Source organism: Gracilinanus agilis, chromosome 1 (genome assembly GCF_016433145.1).
Source record: "Gracilinanus agilis isolate LMUSP501 chromosome 1, AgileGrace, whole genome shotgun sequence".
In the NCBI taxonomy this organism is placed as follows: Eukaryota; Metazoa; Chordata; class Mammalia; order Didelphimorphia; family Didelphidae; genus Gracilinanus; species Gracilinanus agilis.
Genome location: NC_058130.1, coordinates 759,128,419 through 759,147,203, shown reverse-complemented (window position 1 = coordinate 759,147,203; position 18,785 = coordinate 759,128,419). Strand labels below are relative to the sequence as shown.

Here is an 18,785-nt window from a genome sequence, read left to right as displayed (position 1 = left end):
GAAGGAAGGAAGGAAGGAAGGAAGGAAGGAAGGAAGGAAGGAAGGAAGGAAGGAAGGAAGGAAGGAAGAAAGGGAGGGAGGGAGGGAGGGAGGGAGGGAGGGAGGGAGGGACTCAGTCAGTCAGTCAGTCCTCCCCTCAAGTCGGTTTATTGGAAGTAACAGCCATTTTTTTTCTTTTTCTTTTCATCTTCTGAGATTCTCAGGCCCTTAATGATTACCCCCTTAAAACCTCCATGTAGGTGAAAGGCTCACACCTTGAATCTCAGGGGTGGCAGCAGCTTAAGATTTGGGATTAGACCCTAAAATTTAAAGGGATGCCTTTTGCCAGGGAAACAGTCTTTGGATGGTCTTTGACCAGGGAAGTTTGCAGGGTCTTTAAAAAAGGAGAGTTCAGTTACTGATTGCGCTCTTGGGAACATTCAATGCCAACTTGTAGACAGTAATGCTGGAATGAATGGTCTTTACATCTACTCTGTGAATGCTGAGTTAGATTGTAGGCTTGTGTTGTTGGGTACCTAATCCATACAAATGGACACCTGAGGATCCCTGACCCATATTGCCCTTGGAGCATCAGATAGTGAAACACCCTGAAAATAAAGACAGATAAACTGAGGAATTTATCTGGAAGCCTTAATGGAGGCCAGCTCCTGTTCCTTGAATGCACTTCTTCTTGGCCTCCCCTTCTTGAAATTTCTGGCCTTTTTTAAGACTCCCCTCAGGTACCACTTCCTACAAGAAGCCTTTCTTAGATTCTCCAGTTATGTTCTCTTCCTCAAATTACCTTGCATATATGTGTATGGGTTTTCCCCCTCCCTAGTAGAATATAAGTTTCTCAAGGGCATCAACTGTTTTGTCACTAGACTGCATTCCATTCACATACATAATCCTTCAGGGCTGACTCCCAAAGGCTGGATGGATAGGACTCTGTCCTTTAGGTATGTACATATAGCATATAGATGAGATTGCTGAGCCTCTGAGCTCCCACTGAGCTCCAGAATTGCTACATAAGAGGATAGATTTAAAACTGGAAAGAAATGGAGAAACCACCCAGTCTGCCCCTGCCCCTGCCCATTTTACAGATAAGGAAACCAAGGCCAAGAGGCTACATGATTGGAGCTCACAAAGCTAGTAAATATCTGAGGCAGGATTTGGACCCAGTTCTTCCCAACTCCAAGGCTAGCATCTCTATCCATTATGCCATGCTGATTCTCAGTAGCCATCACCACTGCCACTACATGCTCTCTATAGCTGCCACTGCCCCCAAGGGCCACCCAGTGGCAACTGGAACATAGCAGGCCTCTCCCATCCGAAATGTCACAGTGGATAGAGCACCATGCCTTGACTCAGGAAGAACTGAGTTCAAATTCAGCCTCAGATACTCAGTAGCTGTATGACTGGATAAGTCATTTAATCTTAGTTTGCCTTAGTTTCTTCAGTTACAAAATGAGGAAAATAACAGCATCTCCCTCCCAGGTTTGTGATGATCAAATGAGATAATAATTGTAAAGCTTTTAGCAATATACTTGGTCTAAGGTAGGTTCTTATTAATATGTTTGCTTTCTTCCTTCACTCTGGCCTCCCTTCCTCCCTGTCTCCTTTCCTTCTTTCTCCTCTCCCTCCTCCTTTCTTCCTTCCCTCCTCCCTACCTCTCTTCCTTCTTTCCTTCCTTCCCTCCCCCCTCCTTCCTTTCTTTCTCCCTCTCTCCCTTACTTTCTTCCTCCTTCCTTCTCTCCTTCCTTTTTCCCTCCCTTCCTCCCTCTTTCTGCCTAGGTGCCCCTACATTAAGAAGGCCACATGGTACAGTGGGAAGCACATGCCGTATTTGAAATCAGAGACCCTGGGTTCACATCTCAGCTCTGCCACTTAATATCTGTATAGTCTTGGGCAGATCACTGAACATCTGTCAGAATCCTCACTTTCCTCATCTATAAAATGAGGAGGTTGGACTAGGTAGCCTCTAAGGTTCCTTCCAGCTCTCAGTCTATGCATCTGTTGTTAATTTTTTTGCCATTCAGTTATTCCAGCCATGTCCAACTCTTCATGACCCCTTTTGGGGATTTCTTGGCAAAAATCATGGAGTGGTTTTAGCCTTTTCTTCTCTGGCTCATTTGACAGATGAGAAAACTGAGGACAACTTGCCCAAGATCACACAGCTAGAAAGGGCCTGAAGTTGGATTTGAACTCAGGAAGACGAATTTCCTGACTCCAGACCCAGTGCTCTATCCCCTGCACCACCTGGCTGCTGCCCATGTTTCCACTAATAGCCTTCTTCTCCACACTTCCGTATGACTTGGGCTCCACCTTACAATCCCCTGTTTCCCAAGTTTCATTTATTCCTGAAAGCAGCTGCTCAGGCAAACATTCCACAATGATTCAGGATCCTGTAAAAGAGTATTTGTGATAGCCTCCCTGCTCTGATAAAGGGGATCAGTGAAGGCAATGTGGGCCCGTGAAAAGACTTTCAAACTCTGGGGCTCAGAAGATCTGCTTTCTAATCCCAGTTCCCCTATGGGCTCATTTTGCCATCTTGAGGACAATAACTTGATTCATTTCCACAAATAATTATTAAGAACCTGCTCCATACTGACCACTAAGCTAGGTATGGAGAAGATAAAGACAAGACACACCTATCAAGGAGCTTACATTAGTCTGTAGGAAAAACAACACTAAGAGGTTGAGGTATCATAAAAAAGCTTTGGGTTTGTAGTCAAAGGACCTGGATTCAAATCTCACCTTTGCCACTTAGACATTGAGCAGGGTCCATAAGCTTTGTGGGTCCCAGGTCCCTTATCTATAAAATGAGGAGGTTGACAGCTGAGGACCATCCCTTCCAGCTCTAAACCTACCATCCTATGAATACTGCCTCTACCACTTCCTGCCCATGCGCCTTTGGCCAGGTTACTCCTAAGTCTTTTTTAGCATCAGTAAATCAGAGTAGGACCAGATCACTTATAGGTCTCTTCTTGCCATTGAACTTGAGACCACATTGTGTACAGAATGGCAGCCCCAAATTCAGATTAAGAATCCAGACCAAGAAAAAATTGGAAAATGAGGGAATGTTCTTCAATTGGGGAAATGGCTAAACAAATTGTGGTATCTGATGGTGATGGAATACTATTGTGCTCAAAGGAATAATGAACTGGAGGAATTCCATGTGAACTGGAAAGACCTCCAAGAATTGATGCAGAGTGAAAGGAGCAGAGCCAGGAGAACCTTATACACAGAGACAGATACACTGTGGTACAATCAAATATAACATACTTCTCTACTAGCAGCAATGCAATGATCCAGACCAAGGCTGAGGGACTTATGAGAAAGAAAACTAGCCATATTCAAAGGAAGAACTGAGGGAGGAGAAACACAGAAGAAAAACAACTACTTGAACATATGGGATGATGGGGATATTATTGGGGATGTAGACACTAAACAATAACACTAGTCCAACTATTAATAATATGGAATTAGGTCTTAATCCATGATACATGTAAAATCCAGTGGAATTGTGCATCGGCTACAGGGGGGGTTGGGAGGGGGTTGGGGGAGAGGGAAAGAACATAAAACTATGGGAAAATGTTCAAAATTAAAATTAAAAAAAGAAGAATCCAGGCCAAGAAAAAATGGCAGGCTCAGCACAGAGAAGCCTCCCTCATTGAATCAATTCTGGGCTCTTCTCCTTTGGAGGACCCCTTTGGCCAATAATTGTGCCCCTTGAGCACAGTGAGACCATAAGTCAAGAATGAGCAGTTTAAAGGATTGGTACTGCCATATCTGACCCAAAGACCCTTGACAGATAACTCTGAAGCTGTAGGAAGAAAAGATACTTCAGAAACACAATCCCCTTCATTATTATTCCTGCTGAATCTTTAGCCCATGCTGGATACTGTAGGCCTCGAATTGGGGGTCCCACAGGAGCAAAGCCTCCCCCTATTTTCTAAATTGGAGAGCAGCAGCCTGACAAGCTAATGAGGACTAGAGTAGGTATGTAGAGGGAGGCCTGGATCTTCCCAGGTAGTCCTGAATTTGTACTCCAAGGAAACAAGATATTCAAAGATTTCTTGCCAGGGGAGCCCCAGAATTCCCCTGCTATTAAAAATCAAATTCTAACTTGGAAAGTGAATTTAATCTTCCTGATTGCTGTTGTTCTCAGCCAGTCTTCAGGGAGTGTCAGGCACTGCCAAGGGACTCAGATGGCTTTCTCCAGGCACCCAGGTGGAAACCAGCTCTGGCAATCTAATTTCCTCTTACTTGGAGGGCTCAACTCTCTGTCTCTCCTGTGTTCCCTAGTCCATCCCAGCTTCCATTCATACCCAAGTGGACCAGAGAATGTTGGCCAACTGCTCAGGTCCCACAGTGCCGTAGTTTTTTAAAAATAGCTCAAAAAAATGATTATTCTCATTATTGTTATTATTGAAATACAGTGTGGCGTATTAGCTTGAGGTTCAGTTTTAGAGACAAAGGGGGTTTGGCTTAAATCTTGCCTTTGGTTTATGCTGACTGTGTGACCCTGGGCAACTTTCTTACCTACTCCAGTACCAAGTGGCAAAATTGTTCCCAGTCTATATTGATAGAGAGAGTTTCCTAGCTGATAGTAAAGAATTTCCTGGATACCAAGAGTTTATGTTATAGATCTCTTTCTGTGGGGGAACTTTCTCAGCCCTGAATCAAACTCTATCACAAAGCTAGGTGAAATTAGGATTTTTGCTGATGCGGCCAACATTCACACACCCACTGATATGCACTGGCACAAGGCTTCCCACCCTGAGACTTTCCTACCTAGCCATTCTCCCCCAATGGAATGGCATTGCATGGCCAGACTGAGACTTATCATAGTTGCTCTCTTCCACATTTATTTAATGCGGTACTATTTGCCAAGTCCTTTGCACACATTGTTATCATTAGAGCCTTCTTACAACCCTTGTAAAATAGGTGCAGGTTTTAGTATCCTAATAGTATTTTACTACTAAATAGTAATATTTATATATAAATCTATACAATATATAATAACTAAATGTAATAACATATAATAAATATGTATAAATGTAAAATACTAAAAAATAGTATTTTACATATGAAGAAACTCAGTCTCAGAAATTAAAACACTTGGCATACACATAGCTATTAAGTGCCAAAGATGGGGGCAGCTGAGTTGTTCAGTGGATAGAGAGACGGGCCTAGAGAACTTGGGTTCAAGTCTGATCTCAGACACTTCCTAGTTGTGTGACCCTGACCAGTCTCTTAACCCCATTGTTTAGCCCCATGGTGGTGAACCTATAACACGCATGCCAGACAGGGCACTCGGAACCCTCTCTGTGGGCATGCACACCATCACTCCAGTACAGAGTTCACCAGAGTTTGTTACTAGAAATCCAGAGGGACGAGGGGCCAGGCTGGTGTCTGAGGACATTTACCCTCCCTTTTAAAAGGTTCACCACAGGGCAGCTGGGTAGCTCAGTGGATTGAGAGCCAGGCCTAGAGACAGGAGGTCCTAGGTTCAAATCCAGCCTCAGACACTTCCCAGCTGTGTGACCCTGGGCAAGTCACTTGACCCCCATTGCCTACCCTTACCAATCTTCCACCTATAAGTCAATACACAGAAGTTAAGGGTTTAAAATTAAAAAAAAAAAAAAAAAAAAAAGGTTCACCATCACTGGCCTAGTCCTTTCCACTCTTCTGCCTTAAAACCAATACATCATATTGATTCTAAGATGAAAGGTAAGGGTTAAAAGGTCTTTATGTCTCCAAGGACCACCCTGTATCCACTACAACGTATTAGCTCTCAATTATAATAATAATCACCGTCATCATTATTGTCTAGCACTGGGGCACCTTCATGCAGTTGATCAACAAGCGAGTCTCCTCAATTCCTTCCCCGGTGTTTTGGACAGCCTAGTAGGTGCTTATTTCAACACCTCCTGGTTCACCCTTCAGGCTCTTGTAAGAATAGGATGAGTCACATGTTTTTCTCCTGAAAGAAATCTCATCTTTCAGCTTATTTGGGGGATAGTCAGTGGCCACATAGTAGAAGGAACTCCCAGTTTGGAAATCAAGACTTGGGCTCAAACCCAGAATTCCCCTGCTCTTAAAAATCAAATTCTAACTTGGAAGGTGAATTGCATCTTCCTGGTTGCTGTTGTTCTCAGCCTTCCATCTTCTCTGTCTCTGTCTTGTCTGTGTACAGTAGTGAGCCCATTGTAGATGGAACGTGAACTCGCTGAGGGCAGAGACTCTATTCGTACCCTTCAGGGCAAAGCCTAGCACGTAACACTTGGACTGGCTGCCAGGGTGACCGGAGGCTGGTGAGTTGCCTGTCCTGGCCCTCTCCTCCTCTCTCTAATAATGAGCTCTTTTCTCAGTGGGTCCTTCCAGCCCTCTGACCTGTGAGCTTCCGGGCCGTGGCTGGGGATCTGGGATCGCCGGTCATCCGAAGCCTGGGCTGCTAAATGTCCAGTTCCCACACTAGCCCATTGTTTCTCGATAAGGCTATCCGATGAGCCCCCAGCACTGCTGTCTAGTCCGAGCTGTACGCATTTGTGGCTGAGTTTGTTCGGGGCTCCTGTTCTCTGTCCCCCCCTCACCCCCGTCCCTCACATTTTCTGTGTAATGAGGTTTCACCAGACTCCAGTTCCTTTCCAATTTCCAGCCCTCCCTGCCCTCTCCTGTCAAAGTGGGCACCCCACAGCAGCCCCAGACACTCCCGCTATCTCACCCTGTCAGATCCTCTCATCATCCCAGACATCCTCACTGCTTCTTCCTCGTGGTGTTAGCATTCAGAGAGTGCCGGGAGGGGGTGGGGGGCCGGGGGTGTCTTGAGCTCCCCCCCACCCCGGGATCTCCTCCTCCCTCAGTCTCCAGCACCGAACCCCCTCGTTTTGTGGAACCCACCCCCTCCCAGCCGGCACCTCCATTTTGCCATCTCCCTGACAGTCGGCGCGGAATTGAATTATAGCAGCGAGGCAGCCACTTTCAAAAAGATATCCCTGTCTGCGGAGATTGATACAGCGTGTCAAGGCTACGCGAGCCCTCCTGTTTTCTCTTGAGTCTTCTGCATTCGGGAGACAGAGGAAATCACATGGCAGCCGGCTGAGATTTCAGATTTATCCACTCATGAATAACAATCAAGCTAGGTAATTCGCAGTAAATGGGGATCCAGATTGACTAATAAGGAAGGCTTTCACCCCAAACTGGGACTAGGGGAAAGAGACGAACAGCCAGCATCAGCAGGGGCAGGTGTGGGGAGGATGTGACTGGAATGCCTGAAACTTGCCAAGCGGAGCCAGCCCGGCGAGATGCCGGCCCCCCCGACCCCCCCAGAGCTCAGGACACAGCTCAGATGCGGAGGGAGCGAGCGAGAGGCAGGGGCAGAGCCTCAGCCGGCACCCCCCCTCTGTGGGGCACGACCCGGCCGGCGCCCTCCGCCCAGACGTTTGGGCAGAGCAGGCAGCGGAGTGATTTATGGCCCTCCGAGCCGCTGTTTTCCGTCAGAGCCCGGCATGGGAGGAGGCAGCCAGAATACAGCCACCCCCTGGACATCTGACCAGAGCCAGTGAGGGATAGCATGTGGGGGAGAGCCCAGGGCATTATCCGTCCTTCCTCCCGCTCATGGGCCAGGCCAAAGGCAAGTGGGTCCACATTTCTCCTGGTGGATGTTCACCCATTTATAAATTCTGAGCTAGAAGGAGCCTCCAAGGGTGTCTAGTCTAACCCCTTTGTTCTACAGTCGGGGAAACTGAGACCTAGAAAGGGTGAAGCAGTTGGCCAAGGTCACCCTGGCAGCGGGGCTGGGATTTGGGTCCTCCGACTTCTCTTTCCGCCACGCTGGGCCTCCCGTCGGTGCCAAAGGATGGCAGCAGGCAGAGGCTTCTCAAAGGAGCGAGGCGGAAGTTTGTCATGATGGGAGTTGACTCCCTAGAGAAGAGTCATGAGAGCAGCAGAAGAGGCACATTTTAGCTTGATATCCAGAAGGGGAAAACAATCTTGAGCAGAGCCGACCGAAAGAATGGGCTGCCTTGGGACACCAAGAGCTCGAGAGGATGTATGGAGAGAGGCTGCTTGGCCAACTTTAAATCCAACTAGAGGGTAGCTGAAATGCTTCAGACCTGGAGATTATCAAGCTCATGCCCCCTCCTTCATCGTAGAGAGCTGGAAAGAGGCCCAGAGAGGTTCACAGACACCGATTTAGGTTTTAGGAGGATCCTTCTTGGCCCATCGAGTCCAAATGAAACTAAGAGCTAAAGTGGTGTAAGATCACACACAGCGAGTAAGGGGCAGATCTGGGACTTGAACTCAGCTCCTCTGACTCTTAATCCAGGGCCTCTGATTCCGAAATATCCTGAGCATCTTTAATATAATAAATGATACATATAATAACAATGTAATATGATAGGATATAAATATAATATATGATATGATGCAATATAATATGAATCCATGCATATAGTATCAGAAACCACGTTGGGCATCCCAAGAGAATAAGGGAGAGAGAATAAGTCAGTAAGATTCAGGGAAGCATGATCATTGCCTGCAGTGTTGAGAGCATGGAGGGGCCTCCCAGAACCCCCATTCTGTAGATGAAGCCTACACTGAGGGCCAAAGATCAGAGCTAGTTAGTGGCAGAGCCAAGACCGGAATCCAGGAGACGACTCGGTGCTTCGTTCCATCCAGACCCCTTGGAGGCTTAAGCAGAGAAGAGAACCCAGACTTAGAAGCCTTAAGTGACTGATCAGTCAACATTTATTAAGCACCTACTATGTGCTAAACACTGGAGATAAAAAAATGAAATAAAATAGGCAGTCACTGCCCTCAAGGAGATTGTTGTTGTGGGTGCCAGGAAGTCCCCAGGTGAGGACATCACGAGTTACTCTAGGGAGAGCTGATGGGATGAGGGCAGAGCAGTAGCTCTCAGTGAAAGGAACCCCAAAACTTGCCCCCCCACCCCATCTCTGGACTTCCCAGGGACAGGGTGTTTCCTCCCCCTGTCAGACTGGATAGCTATGTTTGTGTTTTTAACAGTTCTTAGGGGGGATTAGCACAGGATAAATCATACTTAATCCTTTACCTTGCCTGTATAATACTATTTTCCTTGCCGCATTCTCTAATTGTTTTGGGACATTTGCCTTAAATAAGCAGATTCTCCCTTTCCTCCCTCCCCTCCCTGCTCCACTGGGGCCTTTGGTCTGGCAGTCCGCTTGAGCTGGATCTGGGACCTGGGCACGGCCCCCTTGGGGAACAATCCTACTTAGCCATCAGGTCCCCGAGGGAGAAAAGCCGATTCCAACTGTAACTCCCTACATGACAGGCCCTTCCTCTGTCACAGTCCTCACTGAGGCAGGCTCTTCCTCCTCTTCTCTCCCTGGAGCTCTCTGCCTGGATCTCTCATCGCCCTCCACCCACGTGTCCACATCAGCATGTTCCATTCCCCCACACCATGGACTTGAGGATGGAAACGTGGCCAGGATTGGAGGCAAAGGCCCGAGCTCTGAATCCCAGCTGCATTTCTGACTACCTCCTGACCCTTCAACCAAAAGGAAGACCCCGATCACCTCGCTGGGCCTCAGTTGTTATTCAGTCTTTTTTTCACTTGTGTCCAACTCTTTCTGACCCCATTTGGAGTTTTCTTGGCAAAGATACTAGAGTGGCTTCCCATTTCCTTCTCCAGCTCATTTGACAAATTAGGAAACTGAGGTTAAGACAGAGTTAAGTGCTTGCTGAAGGTCACACAGCCAGTAAATGTCTGAGCTGGATTTGAACTTGGGAAAAGGAGTCCTCCTGACTCCAGCCCCACACTATCCACACGCCACCTAAATGCCTCAGTTTACTTATCTCTAAGATGAGACTATGGAGCTAGGTGGCACTGAGATCCCTTCTAACTCCAAGTCTTTGTCGTTTCTTAAATCTGTGTGTCCCTAGCACCTGCCCCATAATAGGTGCTTCATAGGCGCCTGGCATATAGTCAGTCCTTAATGTTTATCGATTGATTAAATCATCACTTCCAGGCCCCTGGTATCAGTCAGAGCTGTCACGCTTCCAATTGGGAAAAAGCCCATTTTGTGGGAGAGATGCGTTCTTGAAAGGGAACTTCTGAAATGAATGTGGGTTCAAGACATCCATTCCCCCAAGTCTTAAGGCAGTGTCGAGCCTTGGATGCTTAATGTGAGGCTTTGGGGACACTATATCAGGTGTCACTTGAAATGCACCAGAAGATCATCTAGATCAGTGATTCCCAAAGTGGGCACCACCGCCCCCTGGTGGGTGCTGCAGTGATCCAGGGGGCGCGGTGATGGCCACAGGTGCATTTATCTTTCCTATTCATTGCTATTAAAATTTTTAAAAAATTAATTTCCGGGGCAGCTGGGTAGCTCAGTGGATTGAGAGCCAGGCCTAGAGACGGGAGGTCCTAGGTTCAAATCCGGCCTCAGACACTTCCCAACTGGGTGACATTGGGCAAGTCCCTTGACCCCCATGGCCCACCCTGACCACTCTTCCATCTAGGAGCCAATACACAGAAGTACAAGGGCTTAAAAAAAAATTAATTTCCAGGGTGCTAAGTAATTTTTTTCTGGACAGGGCCAAAAAAGTTTGGGAACCATTGATCTAGACAATATGGTGAACTGAAAAGACAGCTAAAGGGGCAGCCAAGTGGCTCAATGGATTAAGAGTAAACCTAGAGATGGAAAATTCTAGGTTTAAATCTGACCTCAGACACTTCCTAGCTGAGTGACCCTGGGCAAGTCACTTAGCCCCCATTGCCTAGCCCTTATTGCTCCTCAGCCTTGGAACCAATATATAGTATTGATTCTAAGAAGGAAATATTTTTGTTTTGTTTTGTTTTGTTTTTAAAGAAAGGAAAGAAGCTGATTTGGGAGTTGGAAAACCTGAGTTCATATCCCACCTCTGACAGTTATTTTATGACCTTGGGCCAAGTTACTTCATCTCTCCAGCCTCAGTTTCTTTTTTTGTAAAAGGTGGCTTCTGAGTTCCTTCCACCTCTACATCTATGGTCTTATGATCTTTCCTGCTTTTCTCATTTCACAGAATTTTTACAAGTAATTTCAGGAGGGAAAAGGACACACCTTGGAGGAATCTTATTTTCATTTCTGAGGGTCCAAGGGGGTGGGGGCTTCATTTCTGCTTCTGGGAGAGATAGAGTAGCTGCCTGTCTTCCCAAAATGTAGCCATCGGGAATGGGGAGGTCTGTATCCCCCAGTGTGGGCAGTCAGGGTGACGCCACCCTCACGCCCATCACAAGAACCTTGTTCTCCCTACTAAAGGACATGGTCACTGCTGGTTAGTATGAACCCTCCACAAATGTCCTCCAGGCATTTCGATTCACTGAGCGCCTCCCCAAACCACGTCAGTTGTCTTCCAGCAACGGATTATTTTTCTAATATGAGAAGTCCCTGTACGCCGGGGAGGCGGCTGAGGTCACCCACCTGTCATTCGCTACAAGACCTGGTGCGTGTCCACCCGAAGACTCGGATGTCTCAAGCTCGGGTCCCCCCACGCCTGCCTGCAGCCCCGAGATCAGGCGGGCACCAACAAGCCAGTGGCTCCGTCTCCAGAGGGCAGATGGAGCCGCTGAGGGGCTTGAAGCAGCCCCACCTGCTCTGCTGCCTTGGCAGAAGCGGCCACTCCACAGAGGCGGATGCCATATTGGGGTACGCATTGTTCCTGCCAGCCACTGAGGAAGAAGCTTTGGAGCAGAGAGCCCTGAAGGGCAGCCCTGAGAGGTCCTGATGACATGGAATGTCAGAGCTGGAGGGGTCCTTAAAGACCATTAACCCACCCCAAACTTCACATGTGAGAAAATGAGACCAGGGAAGACTAGTGACTTTTTTAAGATCTCACAGCAAGTTCCTTAGCCGCAGTCCCAGGAGTGGACTTCGTGCCTTCCAAACACGACATGATGATTTAAGAAACATGCAGTGGGCACACCACTAATTCCATGCCTCAGTTTTCTGTCCCTGAAGATTCGCAGCCCTGTGGAAATCCCACGAGCCTTCACAACATGAAACGGTCCAGGTTTTCTTAGGGGCCCCACATGGCACAAACCGTCCATCTGGTTCTTCCAAAAGGCAGAGGAAGCACCTTACTTCCTTTTTTTGGTTCTCTTTGTACCTCGAGGACTTAGTAAGTGCTTCGTGGCTAACTTAGCTCCATCTTTAAGGGGTCTGGGAGGTCACCGATCTACAGGCGCCTCATCTTCCAGCTGAGGGAACTGAGGCCAGCTAAGTCGAGTGTCTCATCCATAGCTCTAAAACTACTAAATGTCCGTGTTGGGGTTCACCTCCAGGACTTCAGACTGGATCTCTCCTGCTCTTCCCATGGAGCCCGCCCCAATTTTGAAAAGAGCTCTTGTCCCCCTCACTTGGAATAACCCCAGGACAAAATAACTCACAGATCATTTTCCTCGGCTGGCATTTGGAAACTGGCTCCTGTCCGCTGAGATTATACTTATGGAGACAGTATGGTGACCAGGCATTGGGCATGGATGGAGTCAGGAGACTTGAGTCCCATCCCTAACTTCGCCACCTGCCATTGCTGTGACCCTGGGCAGATTCCTTCCTCTTTCTTTACATCAGAGGCCATATTTACCTATACTGGGTAGCACCAAACCCAAAGGGACATATGGGCGCCTCTATGAAGTGGTGATGCAGAGAGCGGCCCCTTTTGTTGGGCACAGAAGGAGTTTGGTGAACTTTAGAACCGAAAGGAAATCTCTGTGTAAGTGTCAGTGAAGGCCATCTAACCCAACCCTCTTTTTATAGCCCTGCCCAAAAGAGAACCGACTTGCCCATGTTCACACAGGTAATGGATAGCAGAGCAGGAATTTGAACTTGGGGCCCTCTGATCCCAAGTAGAATGCTCTTCCCAAGGTCCCTTAGATCTGGAATTAGAAGAGACCTCATATGATGTCCAGTTTTAACTCCCTTATTTTACAGATGAGGAAACTAACTTTTATTTTTTTTATTTTTATTTTGAATATTTTTCCATAGTTACATGTTTCATGTTCTTTCCCTCTCCCCCAAACCCCCCCAAATCCCCTTAGCTGATGCACAATTCCACTGGGTTTTACATGTATCATTGATCAAGACCTAATTCATATTATTGATAGTTGGACTAGAATTATCGTTTAATGTCTACATCTCCAGTCATATCCCCATCAGCCCATGTGTTCAAGCAGTTGTTTTTCTTCTGTGTTTCTCCTCCCACGGTTCTTCCTCTGATCATGGCTAGTTTTCTTTCTCATAAGTCCCTCAGCCTTGCTCTGGATTCCTGCATTGCTACTAGTAGAGAAGTCAAGGAAACTAACTTTTAATGTAACAGTAAACTAAAATTTTATAGATGAGCCCCAAATGAGTAAAAGTGACTTGCCTAAGGTCACAGGAGTAAGCGGTAAAGGCAGGAACTGACCCCCTGTCCTCGAAATTGAGTCAGCATGCGTCTTTTCCTCTGTCCAGGCTGCCCCTTTTGCTGGTGGGCCACAGAATCCGGCCCTCCGAGCCAAGCAGCAGAGACTAGAGATATTCATGAGGGCCTTGGAGAATGGATGACCTCAACTTGTTGTTGTTGTTAATAATTTTTATTGTATTAGAAGCGGAGAGCTTAGTCTTTGTGATATATCCTTGGCAGCCTGGAAAGGATTCATTTGGTGCCGCCTGTGTTCGCCTGCAGGTCGGAGGACTCACTATTACTCTTCCTCATCTAGCACTGAAGAGAGTTTTACGTGGGCACTCAAAAGGACTTGTCCAGCACTTCCCAAGAAACACCAGCCAGTTTCTCATTTTCCCCTTGAGTAAATCCCCCCTTAGTTAGACCTGGTAGGAAAGGTTTAGTGATGGAAGCACCAAACTGAGATGAAGGGTAGATCGTCAGGATCACCTATCACTGTGGTGTGACCTTCCTTCTCCCCCCCCCCCCAAAAAAAAATTAACCAAGAAAGAGATTAGATGGCCATTCATCTGAATAAATATAACTATACAGAGAGAGGGAAAGAGAGGAGATGGGAAGAAGAGAGAGGGAGGGAGGGAGGGAAGGAGAGAAAGAGGAGAAAGGAAGGAGAAAGGGGGGAGAGGGAGATGGAGAAGGGGAAGAAGAGGGAGAGACAGGGAGAGAGGGAGAGGAGGTAGGAAAAAGAGGGAGGGAGAGGGGGAAGAAGAGGGAGAGAGGGAGAGGAGGTAGGAAAAAGGGAGGGAGAGAGGGAGATGGAGAGGGGGAGGAAGAGGGAGAGAGAGGGTAAGGGAAGAAGAGAAAGAAGGGGAGAGGGGAGATGGAGAAGGGGAAGAAGACGGAGAGGAAAAGAGGGAGGGAGGAAAAGAGGTGGGAGTGCCTATATATGTTATATATACATATATGTATATATGGGTGGGGTGTATGTATGTATGTATACATATATGAAGATACAGATACATGGAGATAGATACAGAGATAGACACACACACACATGGCCAACCACCCATGACTTGGATTATAAAACTAGAGCTAAAAGGGACTTTAGAGACCATTTTTTCTATTCCATCTTCTTCCATATTCTGTGACTGAGGAAAATGAGGCTAATGAGTATCTGGGGCCAGAATCAAGCTCAGGTCTTCCCATCTCCACCACCCTGGCACCTTGCTAGCAGGGACTGAGGGAAAGGGAAGATGATCTTATCTTGAATTCTTTTATAAAGCAAAGCTTCGACCCTTAATTCATTTTGTGTCTAAATCTTGATCATCTTATATCGCGGTTATATAAACAAGGGATGCCACACAGATGCTAAGCATCCATCAGTTGGAATTTGATGGTGAAACAAGTGGTTTCCATCATCTGGTGCTTGGAAGACTTTTTCTGGGGGTTTTACTCCAGGGGCATGGGGTCTATCATTGAGCAAGTCCCTTCCTTTCTGGGTCTCAGTTTCTTCATCTGTCAAATGAAGAAGTTCAATCGAGTGGCTTTTTAGATCTCCAGGCCTGTGTCCCAGGCTGGCGATTGGCAGGCACTGGCATGTAGTCAAGGAAGGCTCTGGCCAGCCTCAGCTGGTATACGGGAGAAGGGAGGGAGCGAGCCGCAGCAGCAATGGCAGGAGGAAACTTTGGAGAACGTTGGCTTTCAACCGTGCTCCAGGCAAGCCAAGAGTTCCTGGAAAACATGTAATGACAGACACCCTCCCTTTGGGAGGCCCCCAACCCATTATTCCCTTCAGAAAATTTTTTAATCAGAAAAAGTGAATGGAATGAGATCCTCCCCTCGAAAACTATGGCATGTGCCCAGGGGCAAAGCATCAAATATGAGCATTTTCTGGCTCCCCTCGCCCTCACTCCTCCCAGCCTGTGCCATTTCAAACAAAAAGTCCAGGCATGACAAGAGCATCTCTCTAGGAAACGGTCAGGAGACTGGCCGAGCACAGGTGCCATGCACATAGTAGGTGCTTAATGAATATTGACCGCTTGACCTGCAAGAGGACAGGATTGAAAATATCCCCTAGATTGGAAAGGTAGGAAACTTCAGAGAGAATAGATGAGGGACTAGCCTGGGAGTTCTAGAGCAAGTTCTAGAGCAAGCCCTCACTCTGTATGTCTGTCTGTCGACCCCTTGTTTAATGGTCACGGGCACATCTGACCCTTAATATTATGGAGTTTCCCATCAAGTAAGGGGTTTGGGTCAGATGAATTCTGATAGCAAGGTGGGTGGAGCACAGGCATCAGAGTCAGGAAAGACTCTAGTTCAAATCCTACCTCTGACCCCCCCCCTTTTAATGAGCCTCAGTTTCCCTAATATTACCCAGAGCACTGAACCCCTTGGGAATAATGTGAGGGTCAGATTAGACTATATGGAGTACTTTGCAAGAATTAAACACTGAGCAAATGTCATTATTATTATTGATTGATTATTAATATTATTGATTAATAATATTGTTAATCTTATGATTGGAGTTCACGGGTTGGCCTATTGTCTGGATAGAGGAGACGGTGGGGACACAAGCTGACTGATGCTAAGGACAGAGCCCTTAATTGGAAGCCAGGCAACAAAATCTGGATTTTTTTCCCTTATTTATGTGCTAGACCCATTGGGTAGTCAGTCAGTCTGGGGAAACCTATAGATTCCTTCTCAGAATCATGTTTTTAGAGGCCCAAACTATACAAGATTACAAAAAATACAAGTTATGCCAAAATACAGTTATCAAAAAATTTGTTTTCAGTTCCTGGATCCCAGATGAAGAAGCCCACCTCCTCTTGAATGTCAGATTCCCGGGGGCAGGCATTCTTTCATTTTTGTCATGGTATCCCTGGCGCCCAGCCTAGAATGTAGTAGGTGCTTAATAAATGCTGATCGATTGATTCCATTCATATTCTGGCTCTGTGACCATTCCTGGGCCTCACCTTCCTCATTTGTAATACAGAGATGTGTTGGATTCGGTGCTCTCCAGATATTCATCAGGCTTTGAAATGATGATCCCAAGAAATAGTAGAAATCCATAGAATTGTCCTTTGGTCAGTAGTGTGCTCTCCTGAAAATCACGTTTAGTCTCTTTTTGGAGCAGGGAGCAGGGCAAAAGAGCTGAATAATAAAACATGGAAAGATTCTGAATTTTTAAAAATCTAATAGGGATTTTTTTTCCTAGTGAGAGAGATAGGAGGGAAAGAAAATAGATTATTGTTCCTTGGAGGGAAAAATAATAAAATTATATTTAAAAAAGAAAAGAAAATCTAAAAACGGCACCAAAAAAAAAATCCATTGGGGAAAAGGGAGAAGTTACAAACTTGGGTTCAACTATGGCCAGCTCCATTCCAAGTCCCTCGTGAAGCCACAGTCGGTCTGTGCCTCTGATAAAAGAGGGGAAGGTGATTTGGGGGGGAGAGAGGGGGATGGAGTGAAGGGGAGATGATAGCAGCCGATGGGGTGGCTGAAGGCAAGAACATTGGACTTAGTTAGAATTCCGCGGTTAGATCTTTTCCTTCTCTCTGATGGCTGTGTGTGATTGACACTTACAAATTACCCAGCCGAGAGTGTGGAGTCTTTGACCCCTGAGTAACATCTTTGGCAAGCCTGAGATTTGCAGGCATTTTGTCATCTAATTACTACAAATCCCTTGAAAATTCACTGGCTGGTGAATTTTTAATGCGGGACAATTTCAATGTGATGCATTGCCCAGATGGGCTCACTCGTTTCCACCTCTCTTTTTTTCCTTCCTTTTTTCCCCCCCTCTCCTTTTTTCCCATCCTGCTTTGCCTCTCTCTTCTCTCTCTCCCCACTACTATTTTTTTTTAATTCCACAAACTTTTTCATGAGCTCAAAGAAAGATCCCCAATCTGCTTGTCCTGTGTGTGTTTTTGAGGAACTGGGGAGAGTGGTTGTGGTTGTTTAATAGAGAAGCTGTTCGGTTCTGTCCCCAGACCTGTTCATACATGTGCCTATTTGGAGAGATGCTCGTGGGTCAGTATTTAGAGTGACCCACGATTCTGCTGATCACCCAGAATGGACTCTCTGTCTTCTTGGTTTCAGCCATGCTGGGGTGCCTTTCTTTCATCCTCAGAGAAACACCATATTGTGATGGGGCCAACCCTCCTCAAAAGAGGACATGGGTAGCACAATTAATAAACATGCTTCCTTTGTGAGTCACTTGTTGGAAAGAGCTGCCCTCCTTGGGTAACTGAGCTAATGGCTGTTTCTCAGGCTGGGCACTTTCTAACTAGCTATGATCAATAATGGTGTCTAATCTCATCCTTTTATTTTTTTTTTAACCTCTGCCTCTTAGGTATACAACTGGTCCTCCTCAGCCAGGCTCTGGAGAGAGCTGGTCCCTTCCCATCTTCTAGCCCTGACTTGTTTGAAATGGAGAGAAGGCCATTTTCACCTGTTACCATCCAAATTCAACCCACTTGAGCCTCCAAGACAGACTCCATCCTTCCAGAAACAGTTGTAGAAGACCAAGTTTTCTCAACTCAAGAGCCACACAGCCTCCCCATTTGGACCCCCACCCTTGGAAACTGATTTTACAGAGAGGAATTACTCCCAGGATAAAAAAATCTGTTAGCAATGTAAGAATTAAAATTAGGAGATTGATAATTTTATTAAATCAAAAGGAGGAGGAGGAAGAAGGAAAAATAGGAGAGAGATATAAAAGGTATGTAGCTGGCTAATCTGTGGTCGCCATTTTGAGCCCCCTAATCACACCCACCAGCACCGAGTAGCCACCAACAAGAAGAGCAAAAAGGGGTCTTGAAATTCACTTTTTGGGATATGGCCCTTTAAGCCAAGGTATGGACCCTATTCATGGAACAACAAATCTCAAACCCTAAAGGATTCTCTCATATTAAAAAAAAAAATGCAAAATAAGTGAATAGAATGCTGGGCATGGGGTCAGGAGAACCTAGACCCAAATCCCACCCATGACACTCATTTTGCAATGCAAGTCAATGGAGATCAGTTTCCTCCTTTGTAAGATGAGACTTAAAAACAATGCCTACCTCACAGAGTTATTGTGGGGATCAAATAAGCGAGTATGTATAAAGATCTTTGTAAAGCTTTTAAAGTGCTAAATAAATGTCTATTTTTGTTGTTGTTATTAAATGTCAAATGGAAATGGATTCTTTTTTTTTTTTTTTTTTAGAATTCAGATCTTTCTTATCCTATGTCACTTAAAGCATTCATCCATGTGGACTTTCCCTTCTGCACTTGACTGAAAGGGTGGAAATATTGTCCACTGGGCACAAACTGGTTGTTCACCCCATGTAGATAAGCTCCCTCTTTTACCTCCACCTCTTTGTCCCTCCCTCTTTCCTCCTATTCAGAAGAAAAAAGAGGTT

General features: G+C 46.3%; 1 protein-coding gene across 1 annotated transcript in view; it reads left to right on the top strand.

The window, feature by feature from the left end:
* RBM19 (RNA binding motif protein 19) overlaps positions 1-18,544 on the top strand; it is a 193,153-nt gene extending 174,609 nt beyond the window's left edge. The window contains exon 25 of the mRNA XM_044673707.1: positions 17,735-18,544. The gene's annotated coding sequence lies outside the window, so the exon portion shown is untranslated. The remainder of the gene's footprint in view (positions 1-17,734) is intronic.
* The last annotated feature ends 241 nt before the right edge of the window (positions 18,545-18,785 follow it).